General features: G+C 38.2%; 1 long non-coding RNA gene across 1 annotated transcript; it reads left to right on the forward strand.

The window, feature by feature from the left end:
• The first annotated feature begins 1926 nt into the window (after window positions 1-1926).
• LOC121990042 lies at window positions 1927-2219 on the forward strand. The gene is made up of 3 exons (XR_006114420.1): window positions 1927-1950; window positions 2030-2118; window positions 2203-2219. It is a non-coding gene; the product is annotated as an uncharacterized LOC121990042 (long non-coding RNA).
• The last annotated feature ends 16391 nt before the right edge of the window (window positions 2220-18610 follow it).

Genomic DNA, 18610 nt, shown 5'->3' on the forward strand with positions numbered 1-18610 from the left:
AGGGACTGGCTGCTGATTAGCCATCAGATTGACAATCACTTGCTGCTGCTCTGCTACTTGTCTCTAGAGTTGAGCAACAACTTCAAAAAGATTGGTCTCAGTTGTTTTGGGCTCCTCGTTCTCCTGAGCTCGGTTCTCAGTACGAGTGGTACGGGGGCGTCCTCTTCTTGCCATCTAATCATACAGAGGGAAAACTTGAAATCATCACTATGCTTTTTAGATATATCTTACTTAAGCATGATTCTTGACTTTAAACATATATGAGCAGGTACTTCTAAACATTTCTCTATACTGCAAGCACTAAAGGAAAAGCATAAAAGAAAATATAAATACATTCTTACTTGAAGACGGCAAGGTTGATGCTGATGTGTGTGATACTGGAGAATGGGAACCGCTCTGATACCACCTTGTAACGCCCACCCTCCTAGTACTCTCTAGAGTGAACGGTACTTATCTATGAACTTTACTTAACTTAGATGCATAAAATTTAAGTACTACTAATTTGGATGCAAAACTTGTTGCTTATGCTAATGATAGTAGTACATAAAATTTTCTAAACTTAGATGCAAAACTTTTCTACTAATTTGGTTCTTACGGTGAGTGACATCATAACATGCAGTTAAGTAGCACAAGTACTACTAGCTTCTTAATGCATTCTTACTAAACATGCAACACATAAAGGAACATAAATGATTCATTTCAACACTCAACTCATAATTCTAAAGTAGTTAAAGAATTTCTAACTATAATTGCATGAGAAGGATCATAATGAATTTCCTGCACTCTTTAAAACTAATCTACATACAATGTATCAAATAGTATATCTCATGTGCCCAAAAACATCCATCTCAGAAAAATATGGAATCATAATATCTAGCAAGCATCCACCAAAACTAGTCTATTCAATCATTAATAATAGAAATACTAGATGACACTCGACCCATGTAAAACTAATAATTTATGACATCCTCTTAACAATAATTAGAAAATAAAATCTCTAAAATTTTACTAGCAATTTAAAAAGAAATCTTAATATGCTTCCAACGAATTCCCAAGGCTTTCCATAGTCCAGGCATCACACACACACCATCACGCATCCCCTTGTCACCTTCCTTCACTATTATTTTCCTTTTTCTTTATCTGCAGTAAGAGGAAATGCAACTAGTAAGCAACAAGGCTTAGTAAGTACTATCTAGCTCACAAAAATCTCGAAATGTGCAATGTAAAATACCGGAAAAATGACGAATATTAATAAGGGAATTTTTCAGAATTTTTGGACATTTTTCGGGAATTTTTCGGAGCTCGTACGGACGAGTTGACGAGGATAAAAACGGGGCCCGGAAAAGCCTATTCGGGCTACCCCATTTAAGTGAGAAAAAGTTGATTTTTTTACTTTTTCTTTTTAAATTCCTTTTCTTTATTCTCCTCACCGAAAACTCTTCTCCCTACCCGAGCCTTCTCCTCTTCTTCTCTCACGCCCGACGTCGGCCCTAACCGCCGGCCCTAACCCTTCTTCTTCCCTTCTTCTCTCCCCGCGCGTGCCTGCCGAGCCTCACCCGACGACTCCACAGCCCGACGGCTGTGCCCTAATCGCCGACGCACCCCTCGGTGCCCTAGCCACCCGGCGCCGCTGACCGAGCCTCTCTGCCGATTGGGTCGTGCCCTAGTACTGCCGGCCTCCCCTGTGATCTTGCGCCGCCGTTGTCACCCACAGCCGACTGGAACAGTGTGTCCACCCCGCCGAGCCTAGTTCTTCCTCTGTGTGCCACTGCCGAGAGCGAGCAGTATCGAGTCATGCCCTAGACTTGGTTCACCGCCGCTCTAGCGAGTTGGTCTTCAACCAAAGGCAAAACTCCAAGCTCTAGTGGCTTCACCGTGACCTATGCCTCACCATCGGATCTTCCTGCTTCACCACTAGCTGTCGACAGAGAGAAAACAAGAAGGTATCGGGTAAGTAAGGTTTATTGGATTTGGATTTCAGATTTGGTACAGGATGTTGTGCTCACCGGGTGGATGTCTGTGGTTGTAGAATCAGTGTAGCTCCGGCCAAGAATTTGCGACAGTAGGTATTTTCAGCTAGCAATTTCCAGCAGCAACCTCCCTGCTGTGAGGATTGAGGTAAGGTGTAGCTTGGTTGGAAATTCAGTATGTTTAAGAATGTGGATTAATTACTGTTTTGGTTTGTTCGTTTTGTTCCAGCAGCAATTTATCTTTGCTGGCTGTAAACAATCATAATTGGGTAACAACTTTGTGACTTCCAGCAGCGGTTGAATTGAGGTAAGGTTTATGGTTTTGATCTTTGTGTTAGATTATTGCTAGTTGTGTTAGCAATAATTATTGATTTAGGTTTAGAAGTTGTATAGCGGTGTAGTTGGGGTTAATGAAACTAACCCTAACTGGTCAGTGGATTAGAAATTAGTTTATCTATTTGTTTATAATTAAATTAGTTAAACTGTGGGATTTAACACAGGACTTTGACGCGAGACGAGTATCTCGGAGTCAGATTGGACCTTTCTATTTTCGGAGGCGGGTACTTTTGACTTATGTCATTTGATATGCTTAGTAATTAAATTAACATGTTGTATTAATTGTGTTTCTTATCTGTTCCGGTTAATCACTACCCAAATCTTACATGCTTGATTGATTAATTGGTTTTGCATCTCAGGTATATTTTACCTGTTTATACATGCTTATAGGGGTAGTGATATACCATGTTTCACCATGTTCAGGACCTAGGTTTTATACCTTCTGTATACCTTTGGATTGTTTTGGATTCGTTGACCTTTGATGCATTTTTATATATGTGGATTAGGTCAGGATATTCTTGTGGTTAGTGCCATGCACCATTTGCATGATTGCATGCTGTGCGATAGTCCGCTCCATTATTGTTGAGCACATCGCCAGTTACATGGATCTGCACACACCACCACTCATGGGTTAGTGGTCGATTCAGGCTGAGTGTGTTGCAGCAGGGACTCTGTTAGGCACCGTTGGTCCGCTCATGGGTAGTGTGACACAACGTGTTATCCGGCAGTAATTCCTCCCCGTCATCGTGTACCGGGAGTTGAGAGCATTGTGCTCCCCCATCTATGATTTGGGGTAGGAGGATAGGTGTACTCCGACAGCATCCCGTCCACTCGGTCACTCATCAGGAGTAGTGACGACAGAGTGCACGGTTGTCACAGCCCTACCCACTCGGCCTCACTTTTGTATGAGATGATCGACTGGCGTCAGGGGTGACCAGGACGCATCATTGGCATCATATGCATGATGCATTTATTGCTTGTGTTTGTGTTTGCTGCATTTATATGCTGCATATTGTTTGGATACCTATGTTTGACATGCATACAGGATTTCCTTATCCCTTGGACTGTTTGACCTTATACTCAGGACCTGGTTAGTACAGTATTCTCCTGTTTATTTCAGATGCATTCTTATCTTTTATCAGGAGACTGTACGCATGATTAGTGCTAGGTGTTGTTTCTTTACTTTGCATATCAACTGTGAGTGTTGGACTCACCCGCCTCTATTGTTGATATTTTCGGGTTGATCTGTCGGAGGGAGTTCCAGTCGCTAGTCCTCACTGCACGTAGTGCTGGTCCTGACCTCCAGGATATGTTTGGTTTTCTTTGGTTTCTTTCTGTTCTAGACTGTTTGAACTCGTTATATTCTGGATTTATTTGCTTATGGACATGATATAGATTTTATTATATCGATGGATTTGGATTTGGTTTTTATTCTACTACATGCCTGCCTGGATGGCAGAAGAGGTGAGTTCGGCGGTTTTGAGCTTTACGAGTGTAGTTGAGTAGGGTGGTTTTTGAGTCAGAGTATTATTACTGCGTGGTTGTGTCAGCCAGAGGCTGAATATATATATAAACTGCGTGGTGATTGATTTTTATTATTGTTATGATTCCAGCCGCCTGTGGCTGAGTATTTAGTGCTTGTAGAAAATTTTTGATTGTCCGCCGTACAAGGGAGATGCTGTCGAAATTTTCTCGAACAGGGACTCTTCTGGGGGCGTGACAATTTAGTGGTATCAGAGCACAGGTATACGATCTTTTGTTTTCGTATTTTTGATGTTTGGGATAACCTGATACCAATTTATTTATTTGGTATCAGAGCGCCAAGTTTGGCGATACTTGTTGGATTTTTGTATTATGGATTTTCGAGATTTATCTGATACCAATTCATTGGTATCAGAGCGGGTTATGATACCTGCTTTTGGTGTTCTGGAGATTTATCGGATACCTGTTGTTGGTATTCTGGATATTTGGTTAGCCAGGTTTGCGAGTCAAACTGGGCATTTTCGGATTTTCGATATGGTTATGTTTCGGATTTTCGTTTCGGATTTATATGGATTTCCGGCGATTTTCTTGTTCGGAATTTTGAGGTCAGAAGTTGGGGACTGGACAGCGATGGAACATCTCCAGACGCCAAATAGGTATGATGTTTATTTTATGATAGTTAAGACAGGTATTAGCATTCTTTATTTAGTACCTGTCTGGTTGCTGTAGCACATATTACTTGTGATGGGTTAGCCATTGAGGATGGTTGACCTTAATAGAGATAAAGGATTATAATCTCTGGTGATATTTCTTATCATACCATCAGTAGTGTTAGCTTCTGTTACTACTCGTAGGAGATGGAGGCACATACTAGCCTCTGCTATTGTTAGCTGGGTAGTGGATGATACCTACATATTCCTGTTGACTTAGCCAGGAGAGTTTTATACTCATATCTTTTGGATATTAGGGTACCAGGTACGATGGAAATTGATCATTGGGGGTTACCATGTTTGATCATTGTTGAGAATGATTTGAGGTTGAGGGATATTGTGAGATCAGATATTATGATATGTTGATTTCTAATGATTTATGAGAGTAAATGTTATGTGGTTGTCTGATGATCAATTACTAGATATTTGTTTTGATGATCTATTAGTGGATAACTATTTTGATGATTTATATTTGGGTTGTCATTGATGGTGACATAGTGAGTGTCATTTATGATATTCACAGGTTTGATGATTATGGTTGGTGATCAGATTATAAATTGGGTGCTGGAGAGTTTACGGTTGAATGTGCCTATGAGATTTTAATAAATCTGGTTGGTTATGGATAGTTAACAGGATGAAAAAAAAAAATTGATATATGCTTCCTCTGATATGGGAATATATGGATAAATAATGATTGAATGTTTTGAATGCTAACTTGTTCTCATGGGGAGTAGAGATGTATACATATGATATTATGTGGTTGGATATACCTTAGTTGCTTGTGGAGGATTAAGGTATGCTTGATTAGTTAGTAGATGAATGATTTAGTTTTGTTGGTTGATCAGTAAAGGATTGTCATATTCTATTTTTAGAGGTTCGAACCTTTAGCTTATTTGTGCTTAGTTATGTATCTAGAGCACCTTTGAGTACATGTTTTGTACTGACGTGGGAAGGACTGATTTAGTCAGAAATCATTTTCAGCTTGGATAGTTTATAAAGGATCGATGTATCCTATCCCATGAAGACTTTGACCGTGAACTGTATATACCTGGTGGGATAACTTAGAGGGTGCATTGGAATATGCGACCCCGCTGATGTAAGGAAGTGTAGAGCTAATTGCTTAACACTTATGGGATACAATCGTTACTAGTGTAAACTGGAAGAGTACATTTGGATTTATGATGATAAAAAATTTTCCCATTGGATATAGTCTTGGTAGTGTATGACATTGACTGACAATGTTATACCACGGTGTGTATATTTTTCTTGTCCGATACCAGTTTCCTTTGAACCTAGAGCAGGGTTGTTACTGTTGGTGCGGGTAGCACTAACTGTCTAACCCAGGTTTTGATGAATGACAAATGGGTTAAGTTAGTTGTGTTGTTGTCTGACACTTTTATCAAGTGTGCAGGAAAAGTCCAGCTAGGTCGACGGGCTGACCGGATAGCTGGCGAGAAGTCCAAGCGGGTCGACGGGCTGACCGGACGCTTGGCGAGAAGTCCAGCTAGGTCGACGGGCTGACCGGATAGCTGGCGAGAAGTCCAAGCGGGTCGACGGGCTGACCGGACGCTTGGCAAGAAGTCCAGACGGGTCGACGGGCTGACCGGACGTCTGGCAGGTAAGTGAGGTAAGTCACTGGAGGGGAGTGACTGCGAGGACGCGTTCCCGGGAAGGGAACATTAGGCGTCGATCCGGCTTAGATCCATTTCGGATATCTAAGTCGAGATCGTGACTAGATTCCGGTCTCGGAAAGACGGAATCTAAGTCATACTCTGGATGCTAATTTTTATTACTGAGCGTACCTGTAAAAATGTGCTAACAAACTGTGCTGCAGGGTTTATTTGCCTCGGACTAACACTGTTTTGCAGGTAGGAAACAGTGGGGGTCCGGGCGCCCGGAATGGCTCCGGGCGCCCGGAAGGGATCCGGGCGCCCGGAGGCAAATTTTATCCCCAGGACGACGTTGACACTTGGAGCATGCTGGTTGGGAGTGCTACGTCACATTCCAGGCGCCCGGAGGGGATCCAGGCGCCCGGAGCAGCATATAAAAGAAGCCCCAGGCAGGAGCTTCAAAATACAAGTCTTCTGAGAACTCTGAGTCCAATCACTCTGCTGCTCTGCGCTCCAACAACGTTCACAAAGCTCCGACGACTCACTCCGGCTCTCTTTTTAATTCATTGTTTGTCGGTTAGCTTTGTTTTCTTTCTTTTTCATTAGCAATATTTGTACGTAAATTGTAATTATCCGAATTGCTAGTGAATTGCCCAACGAAAGTACTCAAGGAGTACGGGCCTTCGAGTAGGAGTCGTCACAGGCTCCGAACGAAGTAAAAATCAACAGTGTCATCTCTTTACTTCTTTACTTTTCCGCTGCGTTTTAACTCGAGATTTTTGAATCGATATTCACCCCCCCCCCCCCTCTATCGAATCTAACGATCTTACAAGTGGTATCAGAGCCAAGTTCCGCTCTGATTTGGTGCAACCACCAATCAGACAGGGGGTGAAATCATTTTTTTTAAGAATTCCAAACTGATATTATTATCTTTTTGGAAGTTTTTTTTCGTTGCATTTAAAATCAAAATTGGTACAACACCAACTTAGAGTTTCTATTTCTCCCGCACTGCTAATCCAAGACGAAGTCTTGGGATTTTTTTCCAGTTAATTTAGTGTGTGCAGGATAAGATGTCTCAACAAGAAGGCTTCAGCACAGTACGTCCTCCCCTATTCAACGGGGATGACTTTTCGTACTGGAAGAGGAGAATGGAGGTCTACATGAAGACAGACTACGACCAATGGATGTGCGTCACAAAGGCTTACAAAATTCCAGTAGACAACTCCGGGAAAATAGTAGACCCTGAAGAATGGACAAATGATATAAAGAAAAAGGCATCAATTGAAAACAAAGCCATCAATACTCTACACTACGGACTAACACGAGAAGAACTGAACCGGGTCGGACCACATGAAAACTCTAAGGAGCTTTGGGATAAACTGATCGAGCTGCAGAAGGAACAAAGGTAACAAAAAGAGATTTCTTGTTAAATAAAATTTTAATATAAAAATGCAGGAAGGAGAAACGGCAAGTCAGCTCCACGCGAGGGTCAAAGATATCCTCAACGGTCTCCACGCGATAGGCCACCAAATGGAGAACCGAGACTTAATCAGGTACGCGTTAAATGCTTTTCCGCGAAACAATTTGTGGGCATCAATCGTAGATGCCTACAAAATTATAAAAAATTTATCTAAATTAAAATTGGATGAACTCTTCTGTGAATTAGAACTTCATGAGCAAACTAACGCCGGGGTCGAGAAAGGTGTAGCTTTATTTGCAGGTTCCTTTAAAGAAAAGAAGAACAAACCCGAATCTGAAGAAGATTCCGATCAAGACTCTGAAGACGAAGAACACCTGGTGAACCTGGTAAGGAAAATGTTCACCAGGAAAAAGAAAAGCTTCAGCAAACAGGATCTTCAGAAGATCAGTTCGCCAGCCGACTCAAGAAATGTCACATGTTTCGGATGTAACAAAAAGGGGCACTACAAGAACGAATGCCCAAGATTGAAACTTGACAAACCAAAGTCAACAAAGAAGAAAGCCCTCAAAGCAACATGGGACGATTCCTCCTCAGACGAATCGGAAGGAGAAAGGCAAAAGCACCAAAGTCACCTCGCGCTGATGGCTCGCGAAGCTGAAACGGAAGACGAATCAGAGGAATCGGAAGACGGGTCCGAACCCGAATCGAGCCACGAGTCCGTACTCGTTTCCGAAGGTTCCGAAGAGGTATACCTAAACTTAAATCGTAAATTCTTTAGAATTATCTCGTGTTTAAATAAAAAAGTAGTTAAGTTGGAAAATGAAAATAAATCGCTTCTTGAGGAAAATCAAAACCTCAAGGAACAATTAAAAAATTCGAATCCAACTCAAGATCGAACACTTGAGGAGGAGAATTTATCATTAAAAAATGAAATTAATAAGTTAAAAGAATTGTTGGAAAAATTCACAACAAGATCTAAAAATTTAGATTTAATTCTAAATAACCAAAAGGCATGCTATAATAAAACCGGACTTGGATATAAGTTAAACTCAAACAAAACCTTTAAATCATTATTAACCCAACACAAAGCAACTAAACAAACTTGGGTCCCGAAAGCGTGCTTAACCACGCAAGTAGGACTTAATCAATTCTATATACCTAAAGATAAAATACATTATATAAACTTGAATAAATCAGATCAAAAACTAAAATATAAATTTAACTTAAAATCAAAATTCAAAACTCAACAAAATTTAGATTATCACCAAGTTGATTATAACTATAAAAAGAATCGACACAAACCCAAAATCTAAATTAATGGCCAATAATTCAGGGGGAGGCTAGCTGGCACCTCCAAAACTAACATACCCGACAGGGTAACCCAAAACAAACTAACCCGACAGGGTAATTAGGATTAGTAAAAAGAGACCAAGTTTAACTTGACTCATGGTACTGGTGAAGTTTTTGGATGATAGTACGTTAGGGAAGCTTGGGCATCGCATGTCTAGAAAGATATGGCTTCGATCTGGTGCATTTGGCCAAGTGGAACTGACCGAAGCTACCCTTAAACGAATCCTAACCAGTTAGACCAAGATTTAGTACTAAGTTCCGTGGATAGGACTATTCGGAAAACTTCGAAAGGTTGGTTACTTCTAATGATGTCCATGAGACTCACCGAGCTTAGAAGTTTATCCGAAGAATGCCTATTTGTGGAAACCAAAGCTAAGTCTGAATCTAACACTAGTTAAACCAAAACTCTATAATCAAACCAATTTCATCTCACAAAACCATAGGTTTCCCTGATTGATAATATAGATCGGGTGAGATTAATAAGACTTAAAAATTATTTAAATTTAATTTTAATCTTTAAATTAATTTCAAAATTTTAAAACTTAAATTAATTTCAAAATTTAATTTTAAACTTAAAATTAATTTCAAAATTTAATTTTAAACTTAAATTAATTTCAAAATTTAATCTTTAAATTTTTTTAAACTTAAAAATTATTTTCAAAATTTTAACTTAAAAATTTTAAATTTAAAAATTATTTTCAAAATTTTAACTTAAATTTTAAACTTAAAAATTATTTTCAAAATTTTAAACTTAAAAATCATTTTCAAAATTTTAACTTAAAAATTTCAATTTTAAACTTAAAAATTATTTTCAAAATTTTAAACTTAAAAATCATTTTCAAAATTTTAACTTAAAAATTTCAATTTTAAACTTAAAAATTATTTTCAAAATTTTAAACTTAAAAATCATTTTCAAAATTTTAACTTAAAAATTTCAATTTTAAACTTAAAAATTATTTTCAAAATTTTAAACTTAAAAATCATTTTCAAAATTTTAACTTAAAAATTTCAATTTTAAACTTAAAAATTATTTTCAAATTTTAAACTTAAAAATCATTTTCAAAATTTTAACTTAAAAATTATTTTCAAAATTTTAAACTTAAAAATTATTTTCAAAATTTTTAAACTTAAAAATCATTTTCAAAATTTTAACTTAAAAATTTCAATTTTAAACTTAAAAATTATTTTCAAAATTTTAAACTTAAAAATCATTTTCAAAATTTTAACTTAAAAATTTCAATTTTAAACTTAAAAATTATTTTCAAAATTTTAAACTTAAAAATCATTTTCAAAATTTTAACTTAAAAATTTCAATTTTTAACTTAAAAATTATTTTCAAAATTTTAACTTAAAAATTATTTTCAAAATTTTTAAACTTAAAAATCATTTTCAAAAATTTTAAACTTAAAAATTAATTTCAAAATTTTAATTTTAACTTAAAAATTAATTTCAAAATTTTAATTTTAACTTAAAAATTAATTTCAAAATTTTAATTTTAACTTAAAAATTAATTTCAAAATTTTAATTTTAACTTAAAAATTAATTTCAAAATTTTAATTTTAACTTAAAAATTAACTTCAAAATTTTAAACTTAAATTAATTTCAAAATTAAGATTTTTTTAATGATTGATTAAAAATTGATAAACTAAGACTAACATAAAAATCCTACTTGTTGTAGGAAACCAAGTGGATTTTGGACAGTGGTTGCTCCAAACATATGACTGGAGATCACACCAAGTTCACTCAATTAACCTACAAAAGCCTAGGAACAGTTGCCTTTGGAAACAACGGTAAACTCAAGGTAATTGGTATAGGTAATATTGAATTAAAAATAGATTTCATAATTACAAATGTTCTACTTGTTGAAAATTTTAAATACAATCTTCTGAGCATAAGTCAATTATGTGACACTAGGTATAAGGTAAAATTTCTATCTACAGAATGTTTGATCAAACATCTAGATAATCCAACTATAAGCCTAAAAGGCTTTAGAAAAGACAATATTTATGCCATTAACTTAACCACTTCTTCAGTCAAGTGTTATTTAACACAAAAAGAAGAAACCTGGTTATGGCATAGAAGAATGTCACACACACATTTCAGAAACATAACTAAATTAAATGGTCTAGTTAGAGGCTTACCAAAATTACCTAACTTAGATTTAACGATATGTAATGCTTGTCAACAGGGCAAACAAACAAAATCTACCCACAAACCAATTAATGAATCCCAAACCAACTCAGTCCTAGAACTTTTACACTTAGACCTATTTGACTCCCATGGAGTTAAATCAATAAATGGAAATCTATACTGTTTAGTTATAATAGACGACTATTCTAGGTTCACTTGGGTCAAATTCTTAAAAAATAAAGATGAAACCTTTGAAATTTTTATAAATTTCTGCAAACAAATTGAAAATGAAAAAGGCATAAAAATCAAAAGAATCAGAAGTGATAATGGAGGAGAATTTAAAAATCATAATTTTGATAAATTTTGCCTTGAAAATGGCTATTATCATGAATTCTCTTGCCCTAAAACTCCCCAACAAAATGGAATTGTAGAAAGGAAAAATAGAACTTTACTTGAAGCATCTAGAACTATGCTAAACGAATACAACTTACCTAAATATTTTTGGGCAGAAGCTGTTAGTACAGCCTGCTATGTACAAAACCGAACAACACTAAACAAAAAACACAATAAAACATTTTTTGAAATATTTTACAACAAACAACCTAATATAAAACACTTTAAGGTATTTGGTTGCCCAGCCTTTATCCTAAATACTAGAGAACACTTAGGCAAATTCACTTCCAAAATAGAAAATGGAATTTTTCTAGGGTACTCTCTGAATAGCAGAGGCTACAGAATTTATAATAAAGTTACCTTAAGAATTGAGGAAACCACCAATGTAAAATTCAAAGAATCCAATCAAAACCTAGAACAAGCCCAACCTCAACCAGTTGACCCTGTTCATGAACATATCAATTCTGAAGGAACAAACCAAACCCAAAATCATGAAGAAGAAGAACAACTACAAGAAAGTCAACCTTCTAGAACCATAAGAGTCAACCCAAACCATCCTACTGATCAAATAATTGGTGACCCAGACCTTCGGGTCCAAACTAGGTCATCTTTCAGAAACCTAAGTCAAATCTCGCTAATCTCAAATATTGAACCCAAAACTGTAGCTGAATCCCTACTTGACCCAGACTGGGTCATAGCTATGCAAGAAGAATTAGCTCAATTTGAGCGCAATGAAGTTTGGGACCTAGTACCTCCACCTAACGATAAGAAAATAATAGAAACCAAATGGGTATTTAGAAACAAGTTAAGTGAAACTGGAGAAATTACTAGAAACAAGGCCAGGTTAGTTGCCAAAGGGTTCAGTCAAGTTGAAGGACTTGACTATGATGAAACTTATGCCCCGGTAGCTAGACTAGAGTCCATTAGAATGTTACTAAGCTATGCAGCCCATAAAGGATTCAAACTATACCAAATGGATGTCAAGTCTGCCTTTCTTAATGGATTAATAAAAGAAGAAGTTTATGTAGGTCAGCCACCTGGTTTTGAAAGCCTAGAACACCCTGATTATGTCTACAAATTAAAAAAGGCATTATATGGACTTAAACAGGCACCTAGGGCATGGTATGAAAGACTAACTTCTTACTTAATCTCTAAAGGGTTCAACCAAGGTCAAGTTGACCCAACACTATTTGTGAAATCAATAAAAGAAGATATTTTTATAGCTCAAATTTATGTAGATGATATCATCTTTGGTTCAACAAACTCAGAGTTTTTAAACGAATTTACAAACCTAATGGAACACGAATTCGAAATGAGTCTGGTAGGAAAATTAACTTATTTTCTAGGGTTACAAGTCAAACAAACAAATGAAGGAAATTATATTTATCAACAAAAATATACTAAGGAGTTACTTAGAAAATTTGGAATGGAAAATACTAAAGAAATAAAAACACCTATGGTAGTAAACACAATCCTAGATGATGATCCTAATGGAAAATCAGTAGACTTAAAGCATTATCGGAGCGTAATAGGTCTACTTTACTTAACTGCAAGTCGACCGACATTTTATTTGCAGTTAGTATGTGTGCTCGATACCAAACTTATGCTAAAGAATCTCATTTGACTCAAGTCAAAAGAATCTTTAGATACCTCAAGGAACCACAAATGTAGGAATTTGGTATCCTAGAACCAACAACTTTGAATTAATAGGATATTCGACTCAGATTATGCTGGATGCAAATTAGACCGAAAAGCACAAGTGGTGGATGCCAACTACTTGGTCCATCCCTTGTCACCTGGTTTAGTAGAAAGCAACACCGTGTTGCACTATCTACAACTGAGTCGAATACATAGCTATAGGCGAATGTGTTGCATGATTATTATGGATGATGCATACTCTAAAAGATTTCAACTTAAATATCACAAATGTAAAAGTATTAATTGACAATATAAGTTCAATTAACTTAACCAAGAATCCTGTGCATCATTCAAGAACCAAACATATTGAAATTAGGCACCACTTCATCAGGGATCATGTTACTAAAGGTGATATTGAACTCAAGTACGTTGAGTCTAAATCAAATTTATCTGACATTTTTACAAAACCACTCCCTGAAAGTGAATTTAGCAACTTACGACGACAATTAGGGATGTGCTCAATAGACTAGGAAATCTCAAAAATACTTTCGAAATTGATTTCACCAACTTACAGGCTAAACTTGTTTGTTTTCAAACTTTCCATTTTTTAGACTTTCGAAAACAGTTTTGGCCTTAGACTAGTTTTGAATCCTTAGAAAGCATGTACCCATAGGTTTAGTTCTTGAGCATCTCACCAACATCTTAGGTTTACCTTGCTTGTGTTTGATAAACATAGAAAGGGGTGAGATGCATAGGCCAACTGTCTGGACTTAAGATGCTTATTTCAGTGCATCAACATAAGTTTGGACGTTAAATACAATTCAGATATTAATCAGATTAAAGTTCATCAGTCAAGTCAAACACTGACTGATTATAATTTCCTTAATCTGACTAACCTAGTGAAAGCTACTATCTTCTGATAGTTAGTTAGTACCTAATTGGTTAGACAGCTGGTTAGAGTTAAGTATCAATTTCAGGGGGAGAAATAAAACTACTTTAGTTTTCCAAATTGAATTTTAAACTTAATTTTGAAAATCAAAGTTTAAAAACAACTTGTTTAAAATTGTGAAATTCTTTTACCTCACAAACTTTTTATCCATTTTTCCTAGTCTTTGAAAACTGACATTTTCAAGTATTTTAAACCATGGTTTTAACACTTTTACACTTTGAAAATTTGATTTTAGAAAACAAATTTTACAAACACATTCTAAAAATATGATCTTAATTTCAAAGCTAAATTTTACAAACTAAGCTTCTCAAAATCATTTTCTTTGATTTTGAAAATTGAATCTTTTACAAACTTAGTGTTGAAAAATAAATCAGTTTTGAAAAATATATTCTCTCAAACTTGTTTTGGAAATTTGGTTTGAAACATTAGACCTTATACACTTATGATTGAAAATTAGACAATCTACACTTAGCAAATTTTTAAAAGCTAAAGAACAAATGCGTTAAACAAGTTTTTTTAAGCTCCCCCAAAGTCAAATTGATTTTTCTTGAATTTAAAGAGTGTACTTTTTGTTGGTGCAACCTTAGGTCAAGGTTGACCTGGTTGACCCGACTCGAGTTGACGTGACTCGAGTTGTATTTTGATGTTTGACTTGGGAAGATTGTTGAGGCAACCTTAGGTCAAGATTGACCTAGTTGAGTTGCATGTTGATGTTTGACACTCGTGAGAGAGTTGTATTCTTGATGTTTGACAAGAATAGGTGTTTGGGAGATTGTAGGTGCAACCTTAGGTCAAGGTTGACCTGGTTGACCTGAAAAGTCCAAGTGTGGAGACTTGGCAACGGAAAAGTCCAAGCAAGGAGCTTGGCACGCGAAAAGTCCAAGTATGGAGACTTGGCACGGGAAAAGTCCAAGCAGGGAGCTTGGCACAAGGGAAAGTCCTGGTGAGTGAAGCCAGGCAGTGGGAAAGTCCTGGTGAGTGAAGCCAGGCAGTGAGAAAGTCCTAACTGGGATGTTAGGCAGTGTGGAAATCCTGGTGAGTGAAGCCAGGTGAAAGTCCTGGTGAGTGAAGCCAGGCAAGGGAAAATCCAGATGGATCAGAGATGATCGGACTTCTGGTGTTGGAAAGTCCAAGTAGGTCAAAGGGATTGACCGGACACTTGGCAGGGAGTTCTAGCAGGTCAAGGGAGTGACCAGATGCTAGGGATGAAGTACCAATAGGTCAAGGTTGACCGGATATTGGTTTGGAAGTCTTGGGACTTGGTTTGGGCAAAAACCAAGCTCTGGATCGGTCACCAGACCGATCGATCTCTGTTGCTCGATCGGTGCGGTGACCGATCGATAAAGCTCTGTTCGATTCGATCGGTCGGTGACCGATCAGATTAGTTCTGATCGATCGCCGCCGATCGACAACGATCGAGGCGCAAGAAGTTCGGAGAGAGCCTGATCGGTCTACGGACCGATCAGGAGGTTCCCTGATCGGTCTGTGGACCGATCAGGAGCTTCCCTGATCGGTCCATGGACCGATCAGAGACGGAACAGAAGCGAAGTTAGGGAATGGATCGGTCTGTGGACCGATCCACATGGAGCCTGATCGGTCCACAGACCGATCCAGGCACTAGCCGTTGCGACGCAACGGCTAGATTTCTTCTGTGTTTTCTTCGCCTTCTTCGCAGGTTATAAAAGGAGGGCTGCTGCTGCGAGCCTCCTTCTTCTTTTTCTTTCTTCTGGAAGTTCTCTCCTGCCTGAAGCTTCTGCTTCTTCTGGTGCTCCGAGCTTTGCTGAGCTCAACCGCTGCTGAAGCTTCGCGTGAGCTTCCCCGACAGTTTTCTCGACTGGCTTGCTGTTGCATCTGTCCGTGGAGTTGCTACTTCATCCGGGACCTCAGTCGACGAGAAGGCAAGCTTGTTTGTTTTACATTCATTTTGTTCTTGCTATTCTCTTGTACTCTTAGCTTGCTGTTGCAAGTGATTGTGGCGAGGTTTCTCCACCCACAAGGAGTTGATATTAGCCGGTTCTCCGGGGACTCATCCACCGACGGATTGATAGGGCTCGTCCACCTAACGGACACGCCGAGGAGTAGGAGTATCATCTCCGAACCTCGTACATCGCTGTGTTAAGGTTTGATTTTCTTCTCTTTCGTTTCTTTGTTGTATTTTCCGCTGCGCTAACCTAATCGTAGGAAGAAACGCGATCGATTTGGGGCGGCTATTCACACCCCCCCTCTCTAGCCGTACGAAGGATCCTAACACTTTTATCCTTGAATTTTGAACCAAACTCAGTTATTTTTCATGATTAGGTAACTTATACACTATGCTTATTTACCCTTGTCCTTTTTTGATGAATGCCAAAGGGGGAGGAGGGTTAGGTGGTTAAGTTAGCTAAACCAATTTGAAAACTCAAACTAACTTTAAAACCACACAAATGCATGTTGTTTCGTACATATGCTTTCACTAACTTAACCAGGTTGTCATTCCATCAAAAAGGGGGAGATTGTTGGTGCGGGTAGCACTAACGGTCTAACCCAGGTTTTGATGAATGACAAATGGGTTAAGTTAGTTGTGTTGTTGTCTGACACTTTTATCAAGTGTGCAGGAAAGTCCATAGGTCGACGGGTGACCGGATAGTGGCGAGAAGTCCAAGCGGTCGACGGCTAACCGGACGCTTGGCGAGAAGTCTAGGTCGACGGGCCGGATAGTGGCGAGAAGTCCAAGGGTCGGCAGGCTGGCGGACGCTCAAGAAGTCCGACGGGTCGACGGACCGGACGTCCCGGTAAGTGAGGTAAGTCCGGAGGGAGTGACTGCGGACGCTTCCGGAAGGGAACATTAGGCGTCGATCCGGCTTAGATCCATTTCGGATATCTAAGTCGAGATCGTGACTAGATTCCGGTCTCGGAAAGACAGAATCTAAGTTATACTCTTGCTAATTTTAATTATAAAATGTGCTAACAAATATCTTGCAGGAGTTTTTTGCCTCGGACTAACGTTTTTCTTGCAGGAAGGAAGCGTTGGAAGGGTCCGGCGCCCGGGAGGTATCCAAGCGCCCGGAGGTCCGAGCATGCCTGGGAGGTGCGTCACATTCCAGGCGCCCGGAGGGGATCCAGGCGCCCGGAGCAGCATATAAAAGAAGCCCCAGGCAGGAGCTTCAAAATACAAGTCTTCTGAGAACTCTGAGTCCAATCACTCTGCTGCTCTACGCTCCAACAACGTTCACAAAGCTCTGACGACTCACTCCGGCTCTCTTTTTAATTCATTGTTTGTCGGTTAGCTTTGTTTTCTTTCTTTTTCATTAGCAATATTTGTACGTAAATTGTAATTATCCGAATTGCTAGTGAATTGCCCAACGAAAGTACTCAAGGAGTACGGGCCTTCGAGTAGGAGTCGTCACAGGCTCCGAACGAAGTAAAAATCAACAGTGTCATCTCTTTACTTCTTTACTTTTCCGCTGCGTTTTAACTCGAGATTTTCGAATCGATATTCACCCCCCCCCCTCTATCGAATCTAACGGTCTTACAGTTACTGGATGATTAGGCTGCTTTATTTTGGGTTGTTTTTGATTGATGTATTCATGCTTGATACATATGCATGAATTTTGTTTAGATATACCGGTAACCCATGAGTGTTGGTAGCATAAGGTTGGTCTCTTTGATTGAGCTGGTATGCTGATTTTGCATATATATCATGATTGTTTTGGGTTGTAGGAGTCCTGTGGTAGACTGTCCATTTGCAAGTAGTATATGTATCCATGTTCTGATATGATTTGAAGGTTCCTTGTGGATCATAGATATGTAGTTCGGTGTATGTATCTGGAGGTATTATTGAAGATAGCTTGTTGATTAAATCCGAGATGTAGTATAAGTACATCGGTGGTGTGATGGAGGCATTTTATCGATTTAATCTGAGTTGTGATATGTACATATGTGTTTGGTGTGGTATCTGATGTAACTTTTTGATTATGTTTGATTTGTGAGTGCACCTGAGTTTAGTATGCTTTATTGGAAGTATATGTTGGTTATACTCTTGGCATAGGTGAAGATATGTCATGTGAGTGTTGTTTGTGGTGTATTGTTGATTTTACCTGCATTGATTTTGCACACGTGTTCGGTATGTATTGTTGGAGGTATCATACTGAATATACCTGAGTTGTGAGTATGTTTGGTGTAAATAATTGGAGGATTTTGTTGATCATACATATGTTGTGTGAGCATGTGTGCTAGGTGTATACATTGGTAGCAGTATGATGATTTTACTTATACTGAATGCAGAATATGGAGTGACTGCATTATGTCATTTGTTGAATTAACCCATCAACTAATTTTCCTATCAGTGGATGACCCACTAGGATGCTGATAGAATTGATGATGGATTTGATTAGTTACTAGGTTGTTATATCCTAGGCTAACCACAGCGAATTGTGGTAGAGAGATCTTGTACAGTCTCTAGCTTGATAGTTAGGTGCCTTGGGGTACTTAGGTATTGTTTTGTGGTGGAGCGTTGCTCCCACATATCACGGATTGTTGGTAGCGGAGCATTGCTCCTATATTATTTGCAGATACATATTTCAGATTATTTGTGGTGGAGTGTTGCTCCCACATATTGAGGATTTCTTGTGGTAGAGCGTTGC

The sequence above is a fragment of the Zingiber officinale genome, chromosome 6B, assembly GCF_018446385.1.
Source record: "Zingiber officinale cultivar Zhangliang chromosome 6B, Zo_v1.1, whole genome shotgun sequence".
Taxonomy (NCBI): domain Eukaryota; kingdom Viridiplantae; phylum Streptophyta; class Magnoliopsida; order Zingiberales; family Zingiberaceae; genus Zingiber; species Zingiber officinale.